Below are 19,755 nucleotides of genomic sequence, written 5' to 3'. Positions count from 1 at the left end.
TGCTTTAACCCATGCTTTGGAAATAGCAAAAGGAAAAAGAGAAACATTTATACAGACTCAAAGTATGCATTTTGAGTTTGTGGTGGTTTTGATTGGCCCAAAACATCAGTAAAGTATTTTTAATATCTAAGAGAAATTTGGACCCCTCAGAAGCTGTTGTAGTAGGCCTGGGGAGGTGTCTGAGGGGTGGGAAGTGGCACAAAGATGGCTCCTGTGTGTCCTGAGTGAAGGTTCTGGAAGTTTTTACATCAAGTCCAGCAGAGCCAATCTCTGATGGCTCTGAAAGTGATGGACATGCTGCCGGCCCAGTTTGAACCAATTAGAGGTGCTAGTTAGGCCTCTGTGAAAACATATTTAAGAAGAAATCAAAACAAGGCAGGCACGCACTTCTTTCACTTCTTTGTAGTTAGAGAAGGAGGAGGTGGAGGTGAAAATATGTAGAGGGAAAACAGCATGGAGATGTCAAGGTCAGTGAAGAAAGTGGGGGAAGAGGTGCTCCAAGCGCTGAAGCTGAAAACCCTCTGCTAGCTGTGGTAGCCATGGGGGGAGCAGGAGGTCCCCCTGCAGCGCATAGAGTCCATAAAGATGCAGAAATCCACCCATAGCCCATTCCAGAGGAGCAGATGGATGCATAGAAAAGACTGTGAACCAGTAGGAGTCTCATCTAAGAGTTAAAACTGCAAAAGGCCTTGCAAAGGAAAGAAAGGCCTTGCTCCTGGCATGGAAGCAGCCTGGCCTTGCTCCTGGCATGGAAGCAGCCTGGCCTCGGCTTGGGAGAGTCTGCACAACACCTTATGGACAAAAAGACTCACATTGTAGCAGAATTCGGGCGGGATGTTGCTCATGAGATTGGACCCACGCCAAAGAAGTTCCCAGAAGACTGTCTCTCATGGGAGGGACCCCACGGCTAAGTAGAGAACCCCTCTCCCTGATTAGGCTAACCAGAGAACCCCCCTCACCCTGCCCCCTGTCTGTGTTGCTGGTTTGGAAAGAGGGAAGGGAGTTGAGCGCAGAGACTGCTTCTTAAGAGGGTGGGGGGTGAGAGCAGAAAAACTGTCTAGAAAAAGAGAGAAACTAGTAGAGATAAAGAGTATTTGTAGTAGAAGAATTGTGGTGATGAATAGATTTATGGACCTTCTCTGTGGACTGAGAAAATACCCCCACACCCTGCCTCCCTACCCGGGCTTGTTGGTTATAAAAGAAGAAAGGGGGTGAATACTATAGGTTCGTAAAAGGGAGGGGGGGAGTGAACAAAATAATGAATGAAAAGTTTATTTTTGCCTTGCATTTATCCTCCAACTCTGTTAGGTAATTAAATCACTTTCTGCAACTGAAAGATGGAGCCTGTTTGCCCTTTTTCTTTTTCTGTGCGTCCTCCTACAAACCAGTGTCCTATCTCATTTGACTCATGAGATTGGTGTGTATTTTTACAGGTTTTTTTCTGTAGCAAGAGAGAGTCGAAGTGCCTGGTGTTTAGTCGGAGTCGAACCCCGACATTTTTATACATGCACACAGAGCTATTTGGAAAGAAAGGGGACTGTTGAACTCACAAGGAAAAAACATTAAACATGCACAAGAGATAACCCGGCTGTTGGAAGCAATCCAGCTACCCAAAAAAGTAGCAATCATGCACATTAAGGCACACCAGAAAGTGAGCTCAGAATTGGAAGAAGGAAATGATCTGGTGGACAGAGAGGCAAAAAAAGCAGTGAAAGGTGAGGTGACAACTGAAGGGGCTTTAATTCCAGACGGCCAAATCTCCCTAGAAGGTAAGCCAACCTATAACAAAGAAGACAGAAAACTAATTGAAGATCAGGATGGGTCATACAATGAAGAGGGTTGGGCTATTACTGCACAGGGCAGGTTGGTCATTCCCTCTCATTTAGTGTGGGCACTAGTAAGAAAAGAACACCAAAAGACACATTGGGGAATAGATGCCCTACACAAATATTTAACTGAAAAAATTATTGCCAAAAATTTATATGCTACCAATACACAGGTAACCTGACAGTGTGACCTTTGCCTCCAGACTAGCCCTAAAAATATCCCTGTTACACAATGGCTTCAAAATCACAGGCATGAATTATTAGAAAGTTTGTGCGAGCAAGACCATTGTTAGGCTAAAGTAGCAGGCAGGCCATATACAGGCCACAGTAGTTTGCTTCCCTGAGAACGCTTCGTGAGAAAATATCAAAAAGACGCAGCTGTGTAAAGAATGTATGGGAGGAAAATTGTGATTAACAAGGAATGAGGGGGAAAACCCTGAAGATGTGAGAATGGAATGTAAAAGAAATGTAAGCTGTAACTGCTGCAATTAACGAGTAGATTAGTGATTAATAAATATAAGCACTGTAACAGTATATAAAGAGCACACGCATTAAAATAAACGGAGCTTGCTTTATGACTTACATTAAGTCAGATGTGAGTTCTCACTCGCCGTTCGTCAAATGGTGACCCCGACGACTACGGACACTGGCAGCAGAGTTTAGGACCCTGTTCCAGAAAGCGGCGAGAATGGAGAGGCACTGGAGCAGAGCCGGTGGGCTAAGATCATCGCCCCTGCTTGTGGGGAGTGATCCGAAGGCTCGGGCCAATCAAGACCTGCCTACTGTGGGGGCTATACTTCGGTGAGCTGCATTGGCAAGCGCGGAAAATACAGAGAAGCCCCGGCTGTGCCCTCTGACGGCGGCTGCCAGAATACTTTAAACCCAGCTTGACCAAAATGGAGATAGAGGTAGCCCAAGATTTATTACTACGCTTTTTAGAAAAGCGGGGAGTAAGCAAAGATGCTTTAAGGCAATTAGCCGCTTTAGTTGCTACAGGGAAAGCCAGAGGGTTTTTTGCTGACCCTGATTCAGTATTTGAGGAGGTCGAATGGCGAAAGTTTGGTGATAACTTGTTTGATGGATTGCTAGATGGTGATAAGACATGCAGTAAATTAGGGAAGCCATAGAGGGAAGTGATTAATTGCTTACAGCGGTTTAAAGTCGAAAAGAAAATAGCTGCCGTGGCCACTGAGAAACTCGGAGCAAATGTCGGGGGGGAGCACTCCGGCTCGGGAAAAGGGGCTGGGGAGAGTGAGCGTCCCACTGCGGGCATGCTTGGCACGGGCGCAGATCCACCCAGCTTGCCCCCGGTGGGAAAGTGTAAGGTGCTAAGAGTTCAGGGGTCGTCAGCAAAGCACGGTATTATTTCTGAATCAGACCCTGTTGGTACATCGGGTTCTGAAGAGTGGCCCGGTGCACCTCCCCCGCCTGATGAGGATTATGTTCCCCTCAGGCCAGCTCCTCAGAATGATAGCTGATTAAGTGGCAAGCGGAGATTTGATTGGAAGAGCATTGCAGAAAAAGCTGTACAAGAGGGTGATATAGAAATTGCAGAAACAGTTACACCACTAAGTTGAGCTGAGCAGGCGTTTCCTGTATTTTTTGAACCACTGCAACGGGGTGGGCAGCAAGCGACCCATGTCGCTACCGATTGGAAGCTGCTCACCCAGCTACATAGCACAACTAGTGAATCTGAGTCTGCATGGTGAGCCCACAAGAATGATGTTGAATTATATTTGGGGAAGTTATATACTGTGTCCAGAAGACATCAAAGGTATTATTAGAATGATTATGACCCAATCACAACAGTTGTTGTGGCAGGCTCACTGGCGAGAGCTGTGCCAGGAATCAGCAAATCATCCACGGGGGGAAAATGACCCCCTGCGAGGGGTCATTCCAGAACAGTTGATGGGCCAAGGGCGGTGGTCTACAATTGTCAAGCAATTGCAACCAGGGCCAGACATTTTGTTAGAATCTATGCGGACCGCACGAGATGCCATATTCAGAGTGCATACCGCCCCCCCCATGCCATCCTATATGTCTATTAAACAAGGAAAAGATGAGTCTTTTGCTAGCTTTGTTGACAAAGTTTCAGCTGCAATGATAGCTGCTGGGGTAGCACCATGGATGTCAGGAGCATTATTGCGTCAGTATGTGGCAGAAAATTGCAACCAGCAAACAAAAAGCATTTTTATTACACTCCCTATGGATGCTACCCTAGAGATGATGTTAGAACGCATGAGTCACATGCCAGTATGTACCCAGGCGTTTGTAGCAGAATTGGTGACAGCTATGGGAGAAAAGCTAGGAGAGAAGCTAGCCCAAGCACAATCTCAATCTTTGCTGCTTTAGGGCCGCTGCGACCCCTTAGCTTGTCTGCAGGCGGAACAAAATCAGGGAAAGTTATGAAGTGTTATCATTGTGGGCTTGAGGGGCACAGAAGAAAGCAATGTAAGGGTCCAGTCTGGTGTGACAACTGCAACAGCGACACCCACGCCACGCTAGCTTGCCAGCAGTTGGGAAACGGGAAGAAGAGCACGTCCAGCTGCCGCGCCCTGACACAAGTAGCAGCTCCAGCCCTCTCTCCCGCAACAATGTTACCAGCTCAGCCTTCATACACGACTGCGTCTCCGCAGATGAGCTTGCCCACCATTAACCCCTTCGATCAGCAAACACCCTTCGGCCTGCCACAAAAGGAAGCCTCAGCCTGGACCTGGCAACAGCAGTAGGCGTAACAGTCACTGATTTGCGCCCTGTGAAAATTCCCACTAGAATTCAAGGCCCACTGTGCATTGACAACAAACCTGTGGGCGCGCTTCTAGTGGGCCGTTCTTCTGCTAGCATAAAAGGACTGTTCGTATTACCAGGAGTAATTGATGCTGATTTTACAGGTGAAATTTGCATCATGGTGCAGACTATGTTTCCCCCTATTTACATTCCTAAAAACACCAGACTAGCTCAGCTTGTTCCGCTCCCACAAATGGTCACGCAGATGCAACAACACGAAGCACTCGTGTACCGAGGGGCCGGTGGATTTGGCTCTACGGGAGGACTTGCAATGTTAACAGTTCCATTGACAGAACGACCAGTTGTAGAAACTACCTGGACTCGGAGAAATATCTCTCAAACCTTGCCAGTGCTACCTGATACAGGTGCGGATATAACGATCATGGCCACAGCCTGTTGGCCACCAGAATGGCCACATCACCACACCTTGAGTGGAATCGAAGGTGTTGGAGGTTCAGTTTCTGTGCAGCAGAGCTCCGACCCAATTCAGGTAGCCATTGAAGGCAGAGTGGCTATGATCCATGTAACCATCATGCCCTTACTCAGAGGAGTGAATGCCTTAATTGGCTGAGATGTGCTAGATCAACTAGGACTTGTGTTAACCAATCAGCATTTTTCCCAGCGGTCGCTGTCGGATGGACTTTCCCGATCTGACTTACATGGACTACCGATAAGCCAGTATGGATAAGGCAGTGGCTGCTAAAAAGGGAAAGTCTAGAGCAAGCACAACTTTTAGTGCAAGAACAACTGCAACAAGGACATTTGCGACCTTCCACAAGCCCCTGGAATACACCCATTTTTGTCATCAAGAAAAAATCCGGCAAGTATAGACTGTTACATGACCTGCGAGCAGTTAATGCACAAATGCAAGCAATGGGGGCCCTCCAGCCTGGATTGCCAAACCCTGCCATGCTTCCTGAGGGATGGCACTTGCTGATCATTGACCTAAAAGACTGCTTTTTTACAGTTCAACTACATCCAGTGGACACTGCACGATATGCTTTTACCCTACTGATGATTAACAGAGAAGCCCCTTTCCTAAGATTTGAATGGACTGTTCTGCCACAGAGAATGAAAAATAACCCCACCCTGTGCCAGCTGTTTGTGGCCAATGCACTACAGCCCATTCGTATGGCATGGCCAGAAACATTGATCTATCACTACATGGATGACATTTTATTTGCCCAGGCCTCAGCCTTTACTAGCAACCAAGAAAACATGCTACAACAGCAGTTAAGCAGACACGGACTAGTTGTTGCTCCTGAAAAAATCCAACATAACCCTGTTTGGAAATACTTGGGATGACAAATAACAAAAGGGCATGTGCGACCCCAAAAATTACAGCTTGACACACAGGTGAGAACATTACATGACGCACAGCACCTCCTGGGTGACATTTAGTGGTTATGTCCAGTTGTTGGCATCTCAAACGACGACATCGATGCTCTGCGACCATTGTTACACGGCACCGACCCAGCATGAACAGTGCATCCCACTCCAGTGCAACAGCAGATTATTCAGAAGATTGGCACACAGATCGCACAGCACTGGGTCGACTGTTGCAACCCAGACATTCCCGTGGACCTTACAATTTTAAGCGGCAAAAAACAACTCCTTGGTGCACTGACGCAGTGCAAAAATAAAAAGGGGGAGAATAAGGTGAAAATATTAGAATGGCTGTTTACCAGCATTCAGCCCAAAACTACAATTCAACAAAAAGTTGAAAACATAGCAGAATTGATCCAGAAGGGCCGCACCAGGATTTTACAGTTAACAAGCCAAGAGCCAAGAACTATTTACCTACCAATGAAACGACGAGATCTTGAGTGGTACCTTCAGCATTCACAAGCGCTGCAAATTAGCCTGCTGTCCCAGGCAGTGGAAATTAATGTGGAGCCACTGCAGTCTACCACCCTGCGCTGGGTGAGTAACCAAGATTGGATTACAATACCAAAAAGGAGTGAGCGCCCATTGCAAAATGCAGTAACAGTCTTTACAGATGCAGGAAGGAAATCTCGACGTGCAGCGGCAACTTGGATGCAAGACGGCAAGTGGCATCATCACATATTAGCCGCGAAAGAAGAAGACTCACTGCAAACCCTGGAACTGGCAGCAGTCATCTGGGCCTTTGTGAACTGGCACTCTACAGAGTTAAATGTAGTTTCTGACTCAATGTATGTCACCGGCATAGTGCAACGTATCGAAGATGCCCGACTTAAAGACTGCCAAAATAAACGACTGTTTGAACTGTTGAGACAGCTGCAGGCTGCAATTCATCAGCGAGAATGTGCCTATGCTGTGATTCATATACGAAGCCACAAATGGTCAGAAGGCCTTGGAGAAGGCAATGAGAGAGCGGATCGTTTGGTTTCCGTAGCAGTACCACTGAGTGAATTTGTTAAAGCCAGAGAAGCTCACAACACTTTTCATCAAAATGCCAAGGGACTCTTCCACCAGTTTAAAATAACTATGGAAGAGGCAAGAGGCATTGTCAGGGCTTGTCCTAGTTGTAGCCATCATGGGCCAGGCCTAGGAATCGGGGTGAATCCACGAGGTTTGGGCCCTTGTGAACTTTGGCAAATGGATATCACCCATGTCCAGCAGTTTGGCCGACTAAAGTATGTGCATGTTACAATCGACACATACAGCAGATTTCTGTGGGCCACGGCTCAGTCAGGGGAGAAGGCCTCCCACGTCATACGGCATTTGACAAGCTGTTTTGCAGTTATGGGAGTGCCTCAACAGATCAAGACTGACAATGGGCCCGCCTATGTCAGTGAAAGAATGCGACGATTCTGTCAACAGTGGGGGGTCAAGCATGTAACAAGCATTGCCCATTCACCAACAGGGCAAGCCATTGTCGAGCGAGCAAATCAAACCTTGAAACGATACTTGGACAAGTTCAATGATATCTGTGATATTTGTGAAAGGCTGTCTAAAACATTGTTTGTGTTAAACTATTTGTGTATTTTTTCAGATCAAGATTCTCCTCCTGCACAAGTGCATGGCCAAGCTCTGGCTTCAGAGCATAAAGCACCCATGATAGTTATGTATCGCGACCCGTGCACAGGCCTGTGGCAAGGCCCGGCAGAGGTGAAATATATAGGGCGCGGTTACATGTGTGTGCTTACATCCACAGGTACACAGTGGGTCCCTGCGAAATGGACCAAGGCTGTTCCTCGTGCTGCTAGTGATCGAGGTTCTGATATCGAGCTCAGCCACGACCCTCATAACGAAGGTTGAAGAAAGACAGAACCTGTGGGTGACTTGGGCCAATGCAACACATAACCCAGAATTTTGCCTTAGCTTGCAATCAGCTACTGCACCATTTAAAACATGTTTAGTTGGTATACCTTTGTTCAGTTTTGAGGCATTTAGCAATTATAGCACATATTCTAAGTGTTCTACAGCAAAAAGCACCTCTTGGTGTGCTGCAAACTTAATCAACCAGTTAAATAGTACCTTGCCATGGGACCCGCAGGAGTTGCACCTCCTGGGCTCCATGAAAATTGGTAACACCTCCAGCAATTGGACCCAAACATGCATTTGGTTTGGAGGTGGACAACAAGGCCTAAATCCATATCTAAGTCACTCTAACGAAGGCTGGACAAATGTCAGCCCGATAAATATAGCAGAATACTCACACACTGTTAAAGGCAGCTATTGTGAAAACAACAACACTGCTAATCAAAGCTTGGGTGCTTTGGGAGCTGAAGTGAAAGAACCACCAATTACAATTTGGAACAACAGAATACCCAAAGTGTTACCTCCATCTGTGTTCTTGATATGTGGAGACAGAGCATGGCAAGGAGTCCCTCATAACATCTTTGGAGGGCCATGCTATTTAGGAGAACTAACTCTTTTAGCACCCAACCAACGTATGTGGCTCAACATAGTCGCTGAGCCAAGGCGCCAGCAGTGTTCTCTGTCTCACCAACTAGACTCACAGTGCAAAGATGATGTTGAATTATGGTCAGTAACAGCTAAAGTGTTCGCCTCCCTGTTCACCCCCGGAGTAGCCGCTCCAAATGCCCTTAGGCAGATTGAGAAACTATCATGTGGGACAGTTAAACAAGCAAATGTTACTACTAATATTATTTCCCAATTTCTGCTTGACCAAAAGAGTTTGCGACATGCCGTGCTTCAAAATCGAGCCGCTACTGATTTTTTATTGTTAGCTCAAGGCCATAGCTGTAAAGACTTTGAAGGAATGTGCTGCTTTAATTTGTCAGATCATAGCAATTCCATCCATAAGCAACTAGAGTGGTTGAAAAAACACACCTCCACAATTACAGTTGATGTCAATCCTTTAGACAAATGGTTATCATCCCTGTTTGGAGGTCTGTCACCATGGCTGATAGCCTTGCTTAAAGAAGGTCTACGTTGGCTAGGAATTCTTATATTAATAGTTATTGTAATGAAAATTACTTATAAGTGTGTTCTTAAGCAAATTAATCAAACAACTAACAAAATCTTGCTCGCCCAAAAGAAAAAAGGGGGAATTGTTACACAATGGCTTCAAAATCACAGGCATGTGTTGGAAAACGCAGTTTTCCAGCAAAACTTATGCTAACTAAACAGGCCTGAACAAAGCCTCAGCATAGTCAGGCCTCAGTAAAAATCCTAACAAGCTGTTATGAGAAACTAACACCTAGGAACCACAGCTGTGTTTCTGAGCTGTGGGAAGAATGTCATGAGAAAGAATAGGGAGTCAGAAGTGTTATGAGAAAAGAATAAGGGAGTCAACAGGAGGATCCCTGAATGTGTGAGAACAGACTGCAGATACGTGTGTAACTATAATTAGTAACATCTGTAACAGTATATAAGTTTCTCGTTTGGTGAAATAAAATGGAGCTTACTCTATATCTCATATTGAGACTGCCGTGAGTTCCCTCTCGTCGCTATGTCAGGCATGAATTATTAGAAAGTTTGTGCGAGCAAGACCATTGTTAGGCTAAAGTAGCAGGCAGGCCATATACAGGCTGCAGTAGTTTGCTTCCCTGAGAACGCTTCGTGAGAAAATATCAAAAAGATGCAGCTGTGTAAAGAATGTACGGGAGGAAACTCGTGATTAACAAGGAATGAGGGGGAAAACCCTGAAGATGTGAGAATGGAATGTAAAAGAAATGTAAGCTGTAACTGCTGCAATTAACGAGTAGATTAGTGATTAATAAATGTAAGCACTGTAACAGTATATAAAGAGCACACGCATTAAAATAAACGGAGCTTGCTTTATGACTTACATTAAGTCGTATGTGAGTTCTCACTCGCCGTTCGTCATATCCCCAAACCAAAATTGGGCCAAATTGGGAAAGGGAATGGGCCTGGACAGCAATGGCAAATTGATTTTTTCGGAACTCCCAAGAAAAGGGAGGTACCGGTACTTGTTGATATTAACAGATACCTTTTCAGGATGGCCAGAAGCCTTTCCCACTAGAACTGTCAAAGCCTGGGAGGTAACCAAGGTATTGCTACAAGTAATAATACCACGCTTTGGACTTCCAGTCTCAATATCCTCAGATAGAGGACCACGTTTCATTTCAAAGGTGGTACAACAAGTTAGCCATAATTTGGGCATAGATTGGGAGCTTCACATCCCATACCACCCACAGTCAAGTGGTCAGGTGGAGAAAATGAACCACCTAATCAAACAGCAAATTGTAAGATTGGGGCAAGAAACCAATTTACCCTGGCCCCAATCTCTTCCACTTGCATTATTATGAATCCGAACTAAACCTAGAACCAAAGAAAAATTAAGTCCTTTTGAAATGCTTTATGGGAGACCATACGGAGTACAGGCAGGACTATCCACCCAAGTTGGGGAAGAAACACTGACCACCTATATGGTGGCCTTGAGTAAGCAACTCAGGAAAATTGAAAAGCAGGTGGCAGGAACTCAGAGTCGGGGCCTAAACAGCCCAGTACACAACATTCAACCTGGAGATTATGTCTAAGTCTCTTACAGAGAAAACTTTGGAGCCACAGTGGGAAGGACCATTTCAAGTAGTTCTTACCACTTTCACTGTGATCAAAATCAAAGAACAGAACGCCTGGATTCATCATACTCCAGTGAAGAAGGCTCCAGAGACCCCTTGGAAAGTGGCTTCTAATGATAATGAACTGAAATTGAAATTTACCCTGGTAAAATGAATGCAATTAGAAAAGTTACTCTTATTAGTGTTCTCACAATTATAACCATACTTCAAGGAAAAGGAGGTACTTTTAGCCAGGGCAATACTGAATGGCCTTGGTCACAAGCCCTCATAGGCCATACCAGCTTTCAGGGAAAGTACCCTACAGACAGCCGTCCGGATTTGGCTATAATTGTAATGCATGATGATAAAATTTACCACCCACCTGAATGGGCTTGGAATCGAGATGAGTGGATCATGACCCTACCTGGTCTCATTAATGAAAAAAATCCAGGTGGGATGCAGGAAAATAGATCCTGGCTTTCAATATGAAAAAGCCTCTTCTATTACAGTTCATGGCAATTTTTTTTATTTCAATCTGGCATCCAAAATTCACTCTGGCATTTCAAAAGAACTATGTCCTACTGAAGATAAGAATTGTGTTAAACAAGATGTGTTTTCCTTGTGTTGTTGCCAGAAATTCACTAGTAACAAGACTTCCGGTGACCCAAGTGACATTAATGCCGAAATTGCCGAGTCTTGTAAGGAAGAGCAAAGTGACTGCTGGTTTAATCTTATTATGGTTCATCCTTTTTACGTAGTGGGCAGTTGGAGATCTAAACCTACTCCACCAACACTATTAGGTTTAATTTAAAAATTTAAAATGAATGTGATAGCCAGACCAAAACAAGAGTCCTCCCAAATGAACACTCCTATTCCTCCTAAACTAATACTTCAACCAAAAATTTATTAAGTTGGCCCATATGTGATAAGAAACACAGGCCAACACCAATTGTTGTTTAACCCAGAATGGTCTCTTAAGCATGTAGAATTACTGATGCAAATTAATGTTTCTGAAATTCAACCAGGTTGCTCCTCTCTTTTAAAAACATCTTTGGAAGGCTGGACAACATGGTTACAGAGGCAATAACTCTTCAGGAGCAGAACACGAAGAGATTTAACTGGAGTGTTAGGAACAGGATTGGGTGTTTTAAACGGGATTGATTCAGAGATAATGAATAAATTGGCCACCACAACCGGTGACCTAAAAAGACTAAAACAACCTTTACAATCTTCTTTATTAGTGTTAGGAAATGGTCAGTGGCAAATTGTAAAGGTACTTCCAGATTTTGCAAAGGCTAACAATCAGGATCATAAATTAATAATAGATGCACTTGGAGCAGTTCAAAATAATGTGTCCCTTGCTCTTAGCTGCATACAAGCACAATTATGGATGCAATCAGCAGCTTCTTTAATTATAAGGGAGGGAAATGAAGGTGTTTTCCCTATTGAAGTTCAAAAAGCTGTTCCAGATAATGCCATCGAACTGGAAAAGAAGCTCCAATCTTGGTGGACTTTAGTAAACTTCACCTATGATCCAATTACTAACACAGCTACAGCCTTTGTACTCACGATACGCAATGCCACAACTTATGTAATACACCCCTGTCGGGGGTTGAGTACATTTAGAATTTCTCCCCATTCCTGTTACTAAGCAACAAATAGTTGGGTGTTTTAAAGCCATCAAGCCTTTTGTAAAAGACAAAAGCTGGGCTTGGGCAGGGCAGGTGAAGGGAAGAGCCGGCCCTTGGAACGCGGGCTCGTGGTTCAGACGCGGAGAAGAGAGGCTCTTTGCTTTTTGGCTGCCACCGGAGGAAATCCAACTGTGCCCTGTTTTTCTCTTCTCCTGGCTGGGTGAGCTTTTGATTCAACCTTTTTTTTCCCCACTGGGAAGGGCACGTTTCCCCGGGCTGCGTTTCCTCGCAGCTGCTGCCGGGGAGCCTGGCTGCCTCTGCCGCCTGCCCCCGCCCTCTGCCGCACGAGACCGCGGCGTCTGCTGTGACTGCAGAAATCCTTGCTACCTCGCTGGCTAGCCGGGAGAGAGAGAGAGCCAGCTCCTACCCCCTGCCGCCCCGCTTTCTCGCTGCTCCGAGCTGCTTTCGCTGCCCTCCGCGCTTTCTCAGCCTGCTCACCATTACTAGCTGCCTGAGGCTGACCTGACCCTGTGCTACAGCGCCACCTGCAGCCGCTTGGGAGTCATCGCACCTGCCCTGCCCTGCCGGGAGCTCAACAGCGCCCCTGCTGCTTGCAACTGTGATTACACCACACGGGAAAAGGCTCAGCAGCTCACAAGTCATCTGCTATTGGTTTTCTGGTTCTAGTTGTGGTTGCTATTATTGTTATTGCTTGTTTATAGATACTAGTAAAGAACTGATATTCCTTTTTTCCCATACCTTTGCCTGAAAGCCCTTGATTTACAAAATTAAATAATTCGGAGGGAGGGGAAAAAATCACATTCTCTGTCCTAAGGGAGGGTTCAACCTCTCTTGGCAGACACCTGTCTTTCAAACCAAGACAACCCCATCGTTCCTTTAGGATTAAACCACGACAGAGCAGTGCTTTACCCTTCTGAACACAGAGCATGGTCCCGGATGGTTGACAAGAAATGGCAAACTGTAAATTTAGAAACATGCATTACATGAGAACAACAAGGGTTTATCTGTGAGAGCAACACAATTAATGCCAAAGATATATGTTTAGATGTTGAGCAAAGCATTTGCCACTTTGAAGTTCACCCGGATACTAGCCAGAGAACAGTATTTGTATATATTGGTCAGGGCTGTGTTTGCTTAAGAACAATGTGTGTTTCTATAAAAATAGATAATGACAACATTACTTTGGAAGTTAAGAATCATTCTAATTTTTGTATTTGTAATTTTATAAAGATTATTGGGTGTGACTTTTTGTATTTGGCACCAGTTGTATCTCATCAATTGATAAAGTCCAATTACACAATGTATCATGACTTATCATCAACACCTATTGGGATGAACCTTACATTAATAAGACAATTAGTAGAGCATCAAGACTTAATTAACATCCTAAAAAGAATTCAAAAAAGTGGAAAGAAAACTTTAATAAACATTCACCATGATGCAGAAGAAATAAGCAGAGTCTTACAAAGAGCAAGACAGGATGCGGATCATCACTGGTGGGACATGCTTTTTGGATGATCACCCACTGCAACTGGTATCCTTAATATATTATGTCACCCCATAATCATTTTCCTAATTTTGATAGGTATTAGTCTTGTGTTATCTTTTATGTTACTTGTTTGGAATTATAGGATGTTAAAAAGGCTATCCATTTTAACCACTTTATCGAATGTACATGGAAAGGCATTGAGAGATACTTATCGCAGAAGCTTGCTAGAAGAATTCATTTACTAGTAAAAGAATTTACTAATTTAATAGAAAAGGGAGCACTGATTTAGGGGGGACTAGAATTTATTAATTTAGGAGAACTAGAAGCTGGATAATAATAATAATTTTTGAACTGATTTAGAAGGCCAGCGGTTGGATAATGATTTACTAAGATTCGCTTGTTGAAGACAATGTATTATTCGCTTAATGATTTTGTGCATACCTAGTATCAGGGAGGATATAGAGAAGAAAGCCAAATAATTGAGAAAAACTACTGAGTGTGACCGAACATCCTGCTCTCGGACCCCAGAACTTGTACAAGTTAGTTCTAAGGCTTGGACTTGGACCAAAAACCAAGGGAACATGCACAAGGGAACAGGGTGAAGAGTTCATCCTGAGGAAGACTACTAACTTCATCTTCGGGACCCCCGCCCACAATTAATGTGTGACACTGCGCTTGCGCGAACATATTGAAATGAACTTTGAACTCATTATAATACGAAGCGGGGATAGGTAATGAATATGTATAGGAACATTGTGTAACTTTATGCATATGTAATCTGTAACCTAATATAAACCTAGTGAAGTGCTGCTGACAGTGTGCATTTCTTTGGAGGGGCTACCCCATATGCACCCCAGCTGGAATAAACGCATACCTACTTCATAACTATTTGAGTTATGGAGTCAATCCGCGCCTCAGGCGTAATTACTGTACTGACATTAATATTGGGTACATGAATTCTATTCCAAATTTACACAATTAGATTTAACAAGATGTGTAAATCTGACAATAACCATTTTCTCTAAAAAAGTCTCAGAAAGAGGAAAAACTAATCTGCTTAAACTTGTCTATGTAACATTAAAAATCTTAATTTGTACTATTGAAGTACCAAATGATTTGATGGTTTTGTTTTGATTAATATTTGTTTATGCTTTGTAATTTTCTGCAAGTATTTCTTTAGAATGCCTGTGTCTTTACTCTGATTGTCACAGTGGATAGAAAAGATTTTGCCCTGAATATAATTTGAATTTTCATATTATTATAAAATCAGTTTTGTTTACCTCTTCCTGCTTCTTTAAGGTATGGCATAAAACTCCCAACCAGAATAACACCCTGTCTTAGGTTACATGGAAGGTGTAACCAAAAAGTATGTATTCTATTACCATCTTCATAAGCTGTTAAGAACAGGTGTGGCAGTGCTCTTTATCTTCAGCATGACTCAGCCCTGATAACACCCTCCGGGGGCTATCTTTGCTAATGGGCCATCAAAGTCTCCGGGAGTGACTCATAAGATTACATCATCCCATTGTGAGATGCCCTGCCCAGAGGGGAGGAACTGAACATTCCTACCTGCATATAAACTGAGTCTTTGGAACACTGGACTACCACTTCCACTGGATTCCCAGAGGAGAAGAGCTAGAGAATCACCACTGGACCCCCAGAGGCTGACCAGATTGTTCTTCAGGATCACCACTTCAACCCAACCACATCCATCACTCCAAGGATGTAGTGGTGGATGATACCACCTTGGGAACTGCTGGGGAGCTGAGTGGTCCCAGTACAGCAGGATTTCGCTGGTGGGAGACATCCTAGTCTGAGTACACCCTGTTGAGAACACAATGGTCCCTCCCCAGATTATGTAAATCCCCCTGGCTGTAACCTAACCCCTGACTCCTTCCCTCCCTTCTCCCCATTGGTTGTGGTGTTCCCCCCGCCTCCTCTCCCCTGACCTCAGATGATCCCTATATCTAGGGACACCTGGGGTCTCCTCTTCCTCTTTCACCCTGGAACCCTTTAGAATAAACCTCTGGAACATCCAGCTGAATGAGCGCTCTGAGTTCTTTGTCTCTGGTAATGCACGAGCTATCCAGCTCCCTGGGTGAGTGAGAATCTGTGCCTTACACCGGCTTGGGTGTGAGAAGGGTCTTTCTGTACAGCACCAGAGCAGTGCTGGCTGGAGTGATCTCACAATAGCCTCAGAGACACTTTCGGTAAACACAGAGGCCTGTTCCACCCCTCGTCCCCCCTCTGCGTTAAGTGGTGCTCGATACAGGGACATAAAAAATCTCTGTAAGTGTCTCGAAAGGCTTTATGCCATAGATGTCACGATCGGAGCAGCTACTTCCCTCGAAAACAGGTCTAAGCCTTATTAGATCTGTTTAAAGAGGCAGCCGAGAAATCTCCGTTTGTCTTGGATGGGAGAAATCGGCTAAAACCAGAGAACCACGCCGAAAGTTTCTTTTACGCTCTTGGAAGCCTCGAAGGTTGGTAAGTGAGGCCTTGCTTGAGTGAATTTTTTTTAGTTTTTATCTTATCTTTTCCTTTCGGTGTTGGGAAGAATTTATTTGGGGAATATGGGTGGGAAATTAATCTGTCCCCAGTCAGAGCTTTATACCCTCCTTAAAACCACCCTTAAGTCAGATAATTCCCAGTTTTCTAAGGGGAATTTAAAATGTTTTGTTCGTTGGATTTTTAACATCTTTCCAACTGTTTCTGTAGTTTCTGTTCAGTCTCTTAGTTTCTGGAATTAGGTCGGGGAGAAACTAACTGTTCTCACACAGGCTGGGGATCAAACGGTTGCTAATTTTCTCCCTTTGCTTGTAGTGATTTATAAGTCTGTTAAGAACTCTAAGACTGAGTCAGTTCTGCCGAAAAATTCAGACCCCTTATGTGCTGTCTCCCCTGTGTCCGTTCCCTCCCCCGCTGTCCCTAAACCCCTAGAACCTCAGGGGGGAGAAGCTCTCTCTCCCCTATCCCCTGCTCCAACCGGGACTGATCACCCCGATTCGAGCCTGTCCCTCACCCTCCTTCCAGCACCCCAAAACCTCCTTACCTCGACTTCATGTTTCTTACAAGATGGTGGAAGCCACGTGTTACCCCTTTCTCCTGCGGGACAAAATGGCACGGCCCAAATGGCACAACAAGCTGGGGTGCTTTGTTCATATCAGTTCAATACTCCTGGGTTAGCGTCAGCCCTGCCCCCCGCAGTATCGGGTGTCCCTGCGTTGGCCTCACCCCTTGCGTCATCGAGTGTCCCTGTGTCGGTCCCACCCCTCGTGGTATCGGGTGTCGGCCCTGCATCGGCCCTGCCCCCCGCGGGGAGCTCCCACCTGGGCATGGGCCCCTCCCTCCTTCACGCCCCCCTCCCCGGTGGTGCTACTCCTGCAATCCCGCTCCTCCCCGGTTCCCTTGGCAATGGAGCCAGCCAGCGACAGAGGAGGAGTCGTCCCCGTCGTGCTCGGTCCCGGGCTGCCTGTTCCTCTTCGGAAGAGGAGAACAGTGACTCTGAGGAGGACCCCTGGCTTGAAATACGCAGGCAAGCTGCACACGAGGAGACTGGGGAATAGCCAACAAAATCTCTGTCACTGCTGTAGCAGTGCATTACAACAGGGCTGGAGGGAACCCCCGCTGGGATGCCCTCCCATATGCACAAATAAAAGAAATGTTCAAGGCGGGGAAGGATTTTGGGCGTAACTCCTCTTATTTTAAAAACCTACTTCAAGCTACCTTTGCTGCAAATGTATTAGTTCCACATGATATAAAAAACCTTATGGCATGTCTTCTATCACCGGGGGAATACATGCTGTGGGACAGAACTTTGAGAAAACAATTAAAAGACCTCCTGCAGGTATATCACAGGGATCCCAACAGGGCTCACCTAACACTGGATGATCTTTGCGGGGAAGGAAACCTAGTTAAACCCCAGGATCAGGCGAGACAATTGCCTGAACTGATTTTAGAAGATATCAAAAGAGAAGCTGACAGAGCTTTGCTCTCAACTCCCTCGGACTCCATCCCCTCTCTAAATTTCTCCACCATAAAACAAGCAATCGATGAGTCCTTTATAAAATTCTAAAACTGACTAAAAGAGTCAGTTGAAAAGCAAGTTGGGAATTCAGAAGCCCAAAAGGAGCTGCTGCGTGCATTAGCTATGGCAAATGTTAATGAGAGCTGTAAAAAAGTCCTTCGAGCCCTTCCTCTAGACCCACCTCCTACCCTCGATCAAATGATTGAGGCTTGCACCAAATTAGCATCCCCTGAGGCAACTATAGCCCAAGCAGTTTCACAAGGGGTAGCAGAAGCACTAGCAGCATCACAGAAAATACCTCGAAGATGTTATAATTGTGGAAGTTTTCAACACATGGTCAAAGACTGCCCTGAACCAAAGCGTGTTAAGAGAAATACTAACAAAAATACTGAGGCTGTGCCCCCAGGCTGTCCCTGCCAGCATCACCATCAGAAGGACCAGGGAAACGGACAGTGAAGCGCGGCACGGCTCCGCGCAAAGACACAAATTCTACGGCCGTCTCTCCCTGCCCTGCAACCCCTGCCATGGACTGTAACTGCGCACCGCACAGCGGAACAGACAAAAGACTCCATCTTGGAAGTACTGATACACACCACTTCCGCAATGGAAATCAACAACACATATATGTAAATTTTGAAAAACCTTTTGATAAGACTGTGGACATCTTGGTAATCGGGGACACTAAGCACGGTCCACCTGAACTTTCTATTTTACCTGAGGTGCACAAAGTAGACCCCAGTGGACAAGTACAAATTTCTGTCTCCTGTAACAACACTCCCTGGTTTCTATCAAAGGGTCAGGTGATAGCGCAAGCTATCATACTACCTGAAAACCACCCCAGGTGCCACAGAACACCTTCCATATGGTGGGCAGAAGTTGTAGGCGCAGACAAGCTCATGATGCATTGTAAACTACAGAATGATAAATCCACTGCTTACCTGACGGGGATGGTAGACACAGGGGCCGATGTAACCATCATTTCTCGAGCAGAATGGCCCCAGGACTGGAAAACCAAACCAGCAGGCAGGAGAATCACAGGAATAGGAGGGTCAGCAACTTCCCAGAGGAGTACAAATAATATCATCATAGAAAGCCCTGAAGGACACACAGCCACCATCCACCCATATGTAATTGACTCTGGTTTTACCCTCTGGGGCAGAGATCTCCTTACCCAGTGGGGGACTCAGCTGGCAATCCCACCTCCATCTCAGGATTTCTAGCTAGGGCCACTGGGAGACGCTCCACCCCGCCCCTTACCTGGAAGACAAATAATCCAGTGTGGGTGACCCAGTGGCCCCTAAGCAAAGAGAAGCTCAGTGCTTTAGAATCCCTAGTAGAAGAACAGCTTGCCAAGGGTCACATTGTACCATCTAATAGCCCTTGGAACTCCCCTGTCTTTGTCATACGGAAACCTGGAAAAGACAAATGGAGGCTCCTCCAAGACCTCAGGAAAATCAATGAAGTCATTGAGGATATGGGACCCCTACAGCCTGGCCTGCCCTTGCCCTCAATGCTTCCTCGGAATTGGAAGCTTGCTGTCATTGACATTAAAGACTGTTTCTTCACAATCCCCCTACACCCAAGTGATGCTCCTCGGTTTGCTTTCTCCGTGCCATCCCTAAACCAGGAAGCCCCCCAGCGCAGATACCACTGGTGTGTGTTACCCCAGGGTATGAAAAATTCTCCAACTATTTGCCAATGGTACGTGGCTCGCGTCCTGTCCCCCATCCGCAAAGAGTTTGCACGTTCTATCATTCTCCACTACATGGATGATGTGTTGATTTGTGCACCAAATGATAAATACCTAAACTTAACTCTAGAAAAAACTATTCAAGCCATTGAAAAAGCAGGGTTCGAGATCCAGCATGAAAAGATTCAGCGTACCTGCCCGTGGACCTACCTGGGACTCCGCATCAGCGAACGGACCATCGTATCCCAGCAGCTCACCATCAAAGACAACCCAAAGACACTCCGGGACTTGCACCAGCTGTGTGGATCT

At 45.4% G+C, this 19,755-nt stretch overlaps 1 long non-coding RNA gene and 2 pseudogenes across 1 annotated transcript in view; 2 read left to right on the top strand and 1 right to left on the bottom strand.

Moving 5' to 3' along the window:
* LOC146425627 (uncharacterized) overlaps positions 1–19,755 on the bottom strand; it is a 449,835-nt gene that overhangs the window by 314,340 nt on the left and 115,740 nt on the right. The window lies entirely within an intron of this gene.
* On the top strand, positions 11,325–12,239 carry LOC146425630 (uncharacterized; annotated as a pseudogene).
* LOC146425629 (uncharacterized) lies at positions 13,177–13,974 on the top strand (annotated as a pseudogene).

Source organism: Lichenostomus cassidix, chromosome W (genome assembly GCF_008360975.1).
Source record: "Lichenostomus cassidix isolate B80296 chromosome W, HeHo_3.0, whole genome shotgun sequence".
In the NCBI taxonomy this organism is placed as follows: domain Eukaryota; kingdom Metazoa; phylum Chordata; class Aves; order Passeriformes; family Meliphagidae; genus Lichenostomus; species Lichenostomus cassidix.
This window is presented reverse-complemented; position numbering and strand designations above follow the sequence as displayed.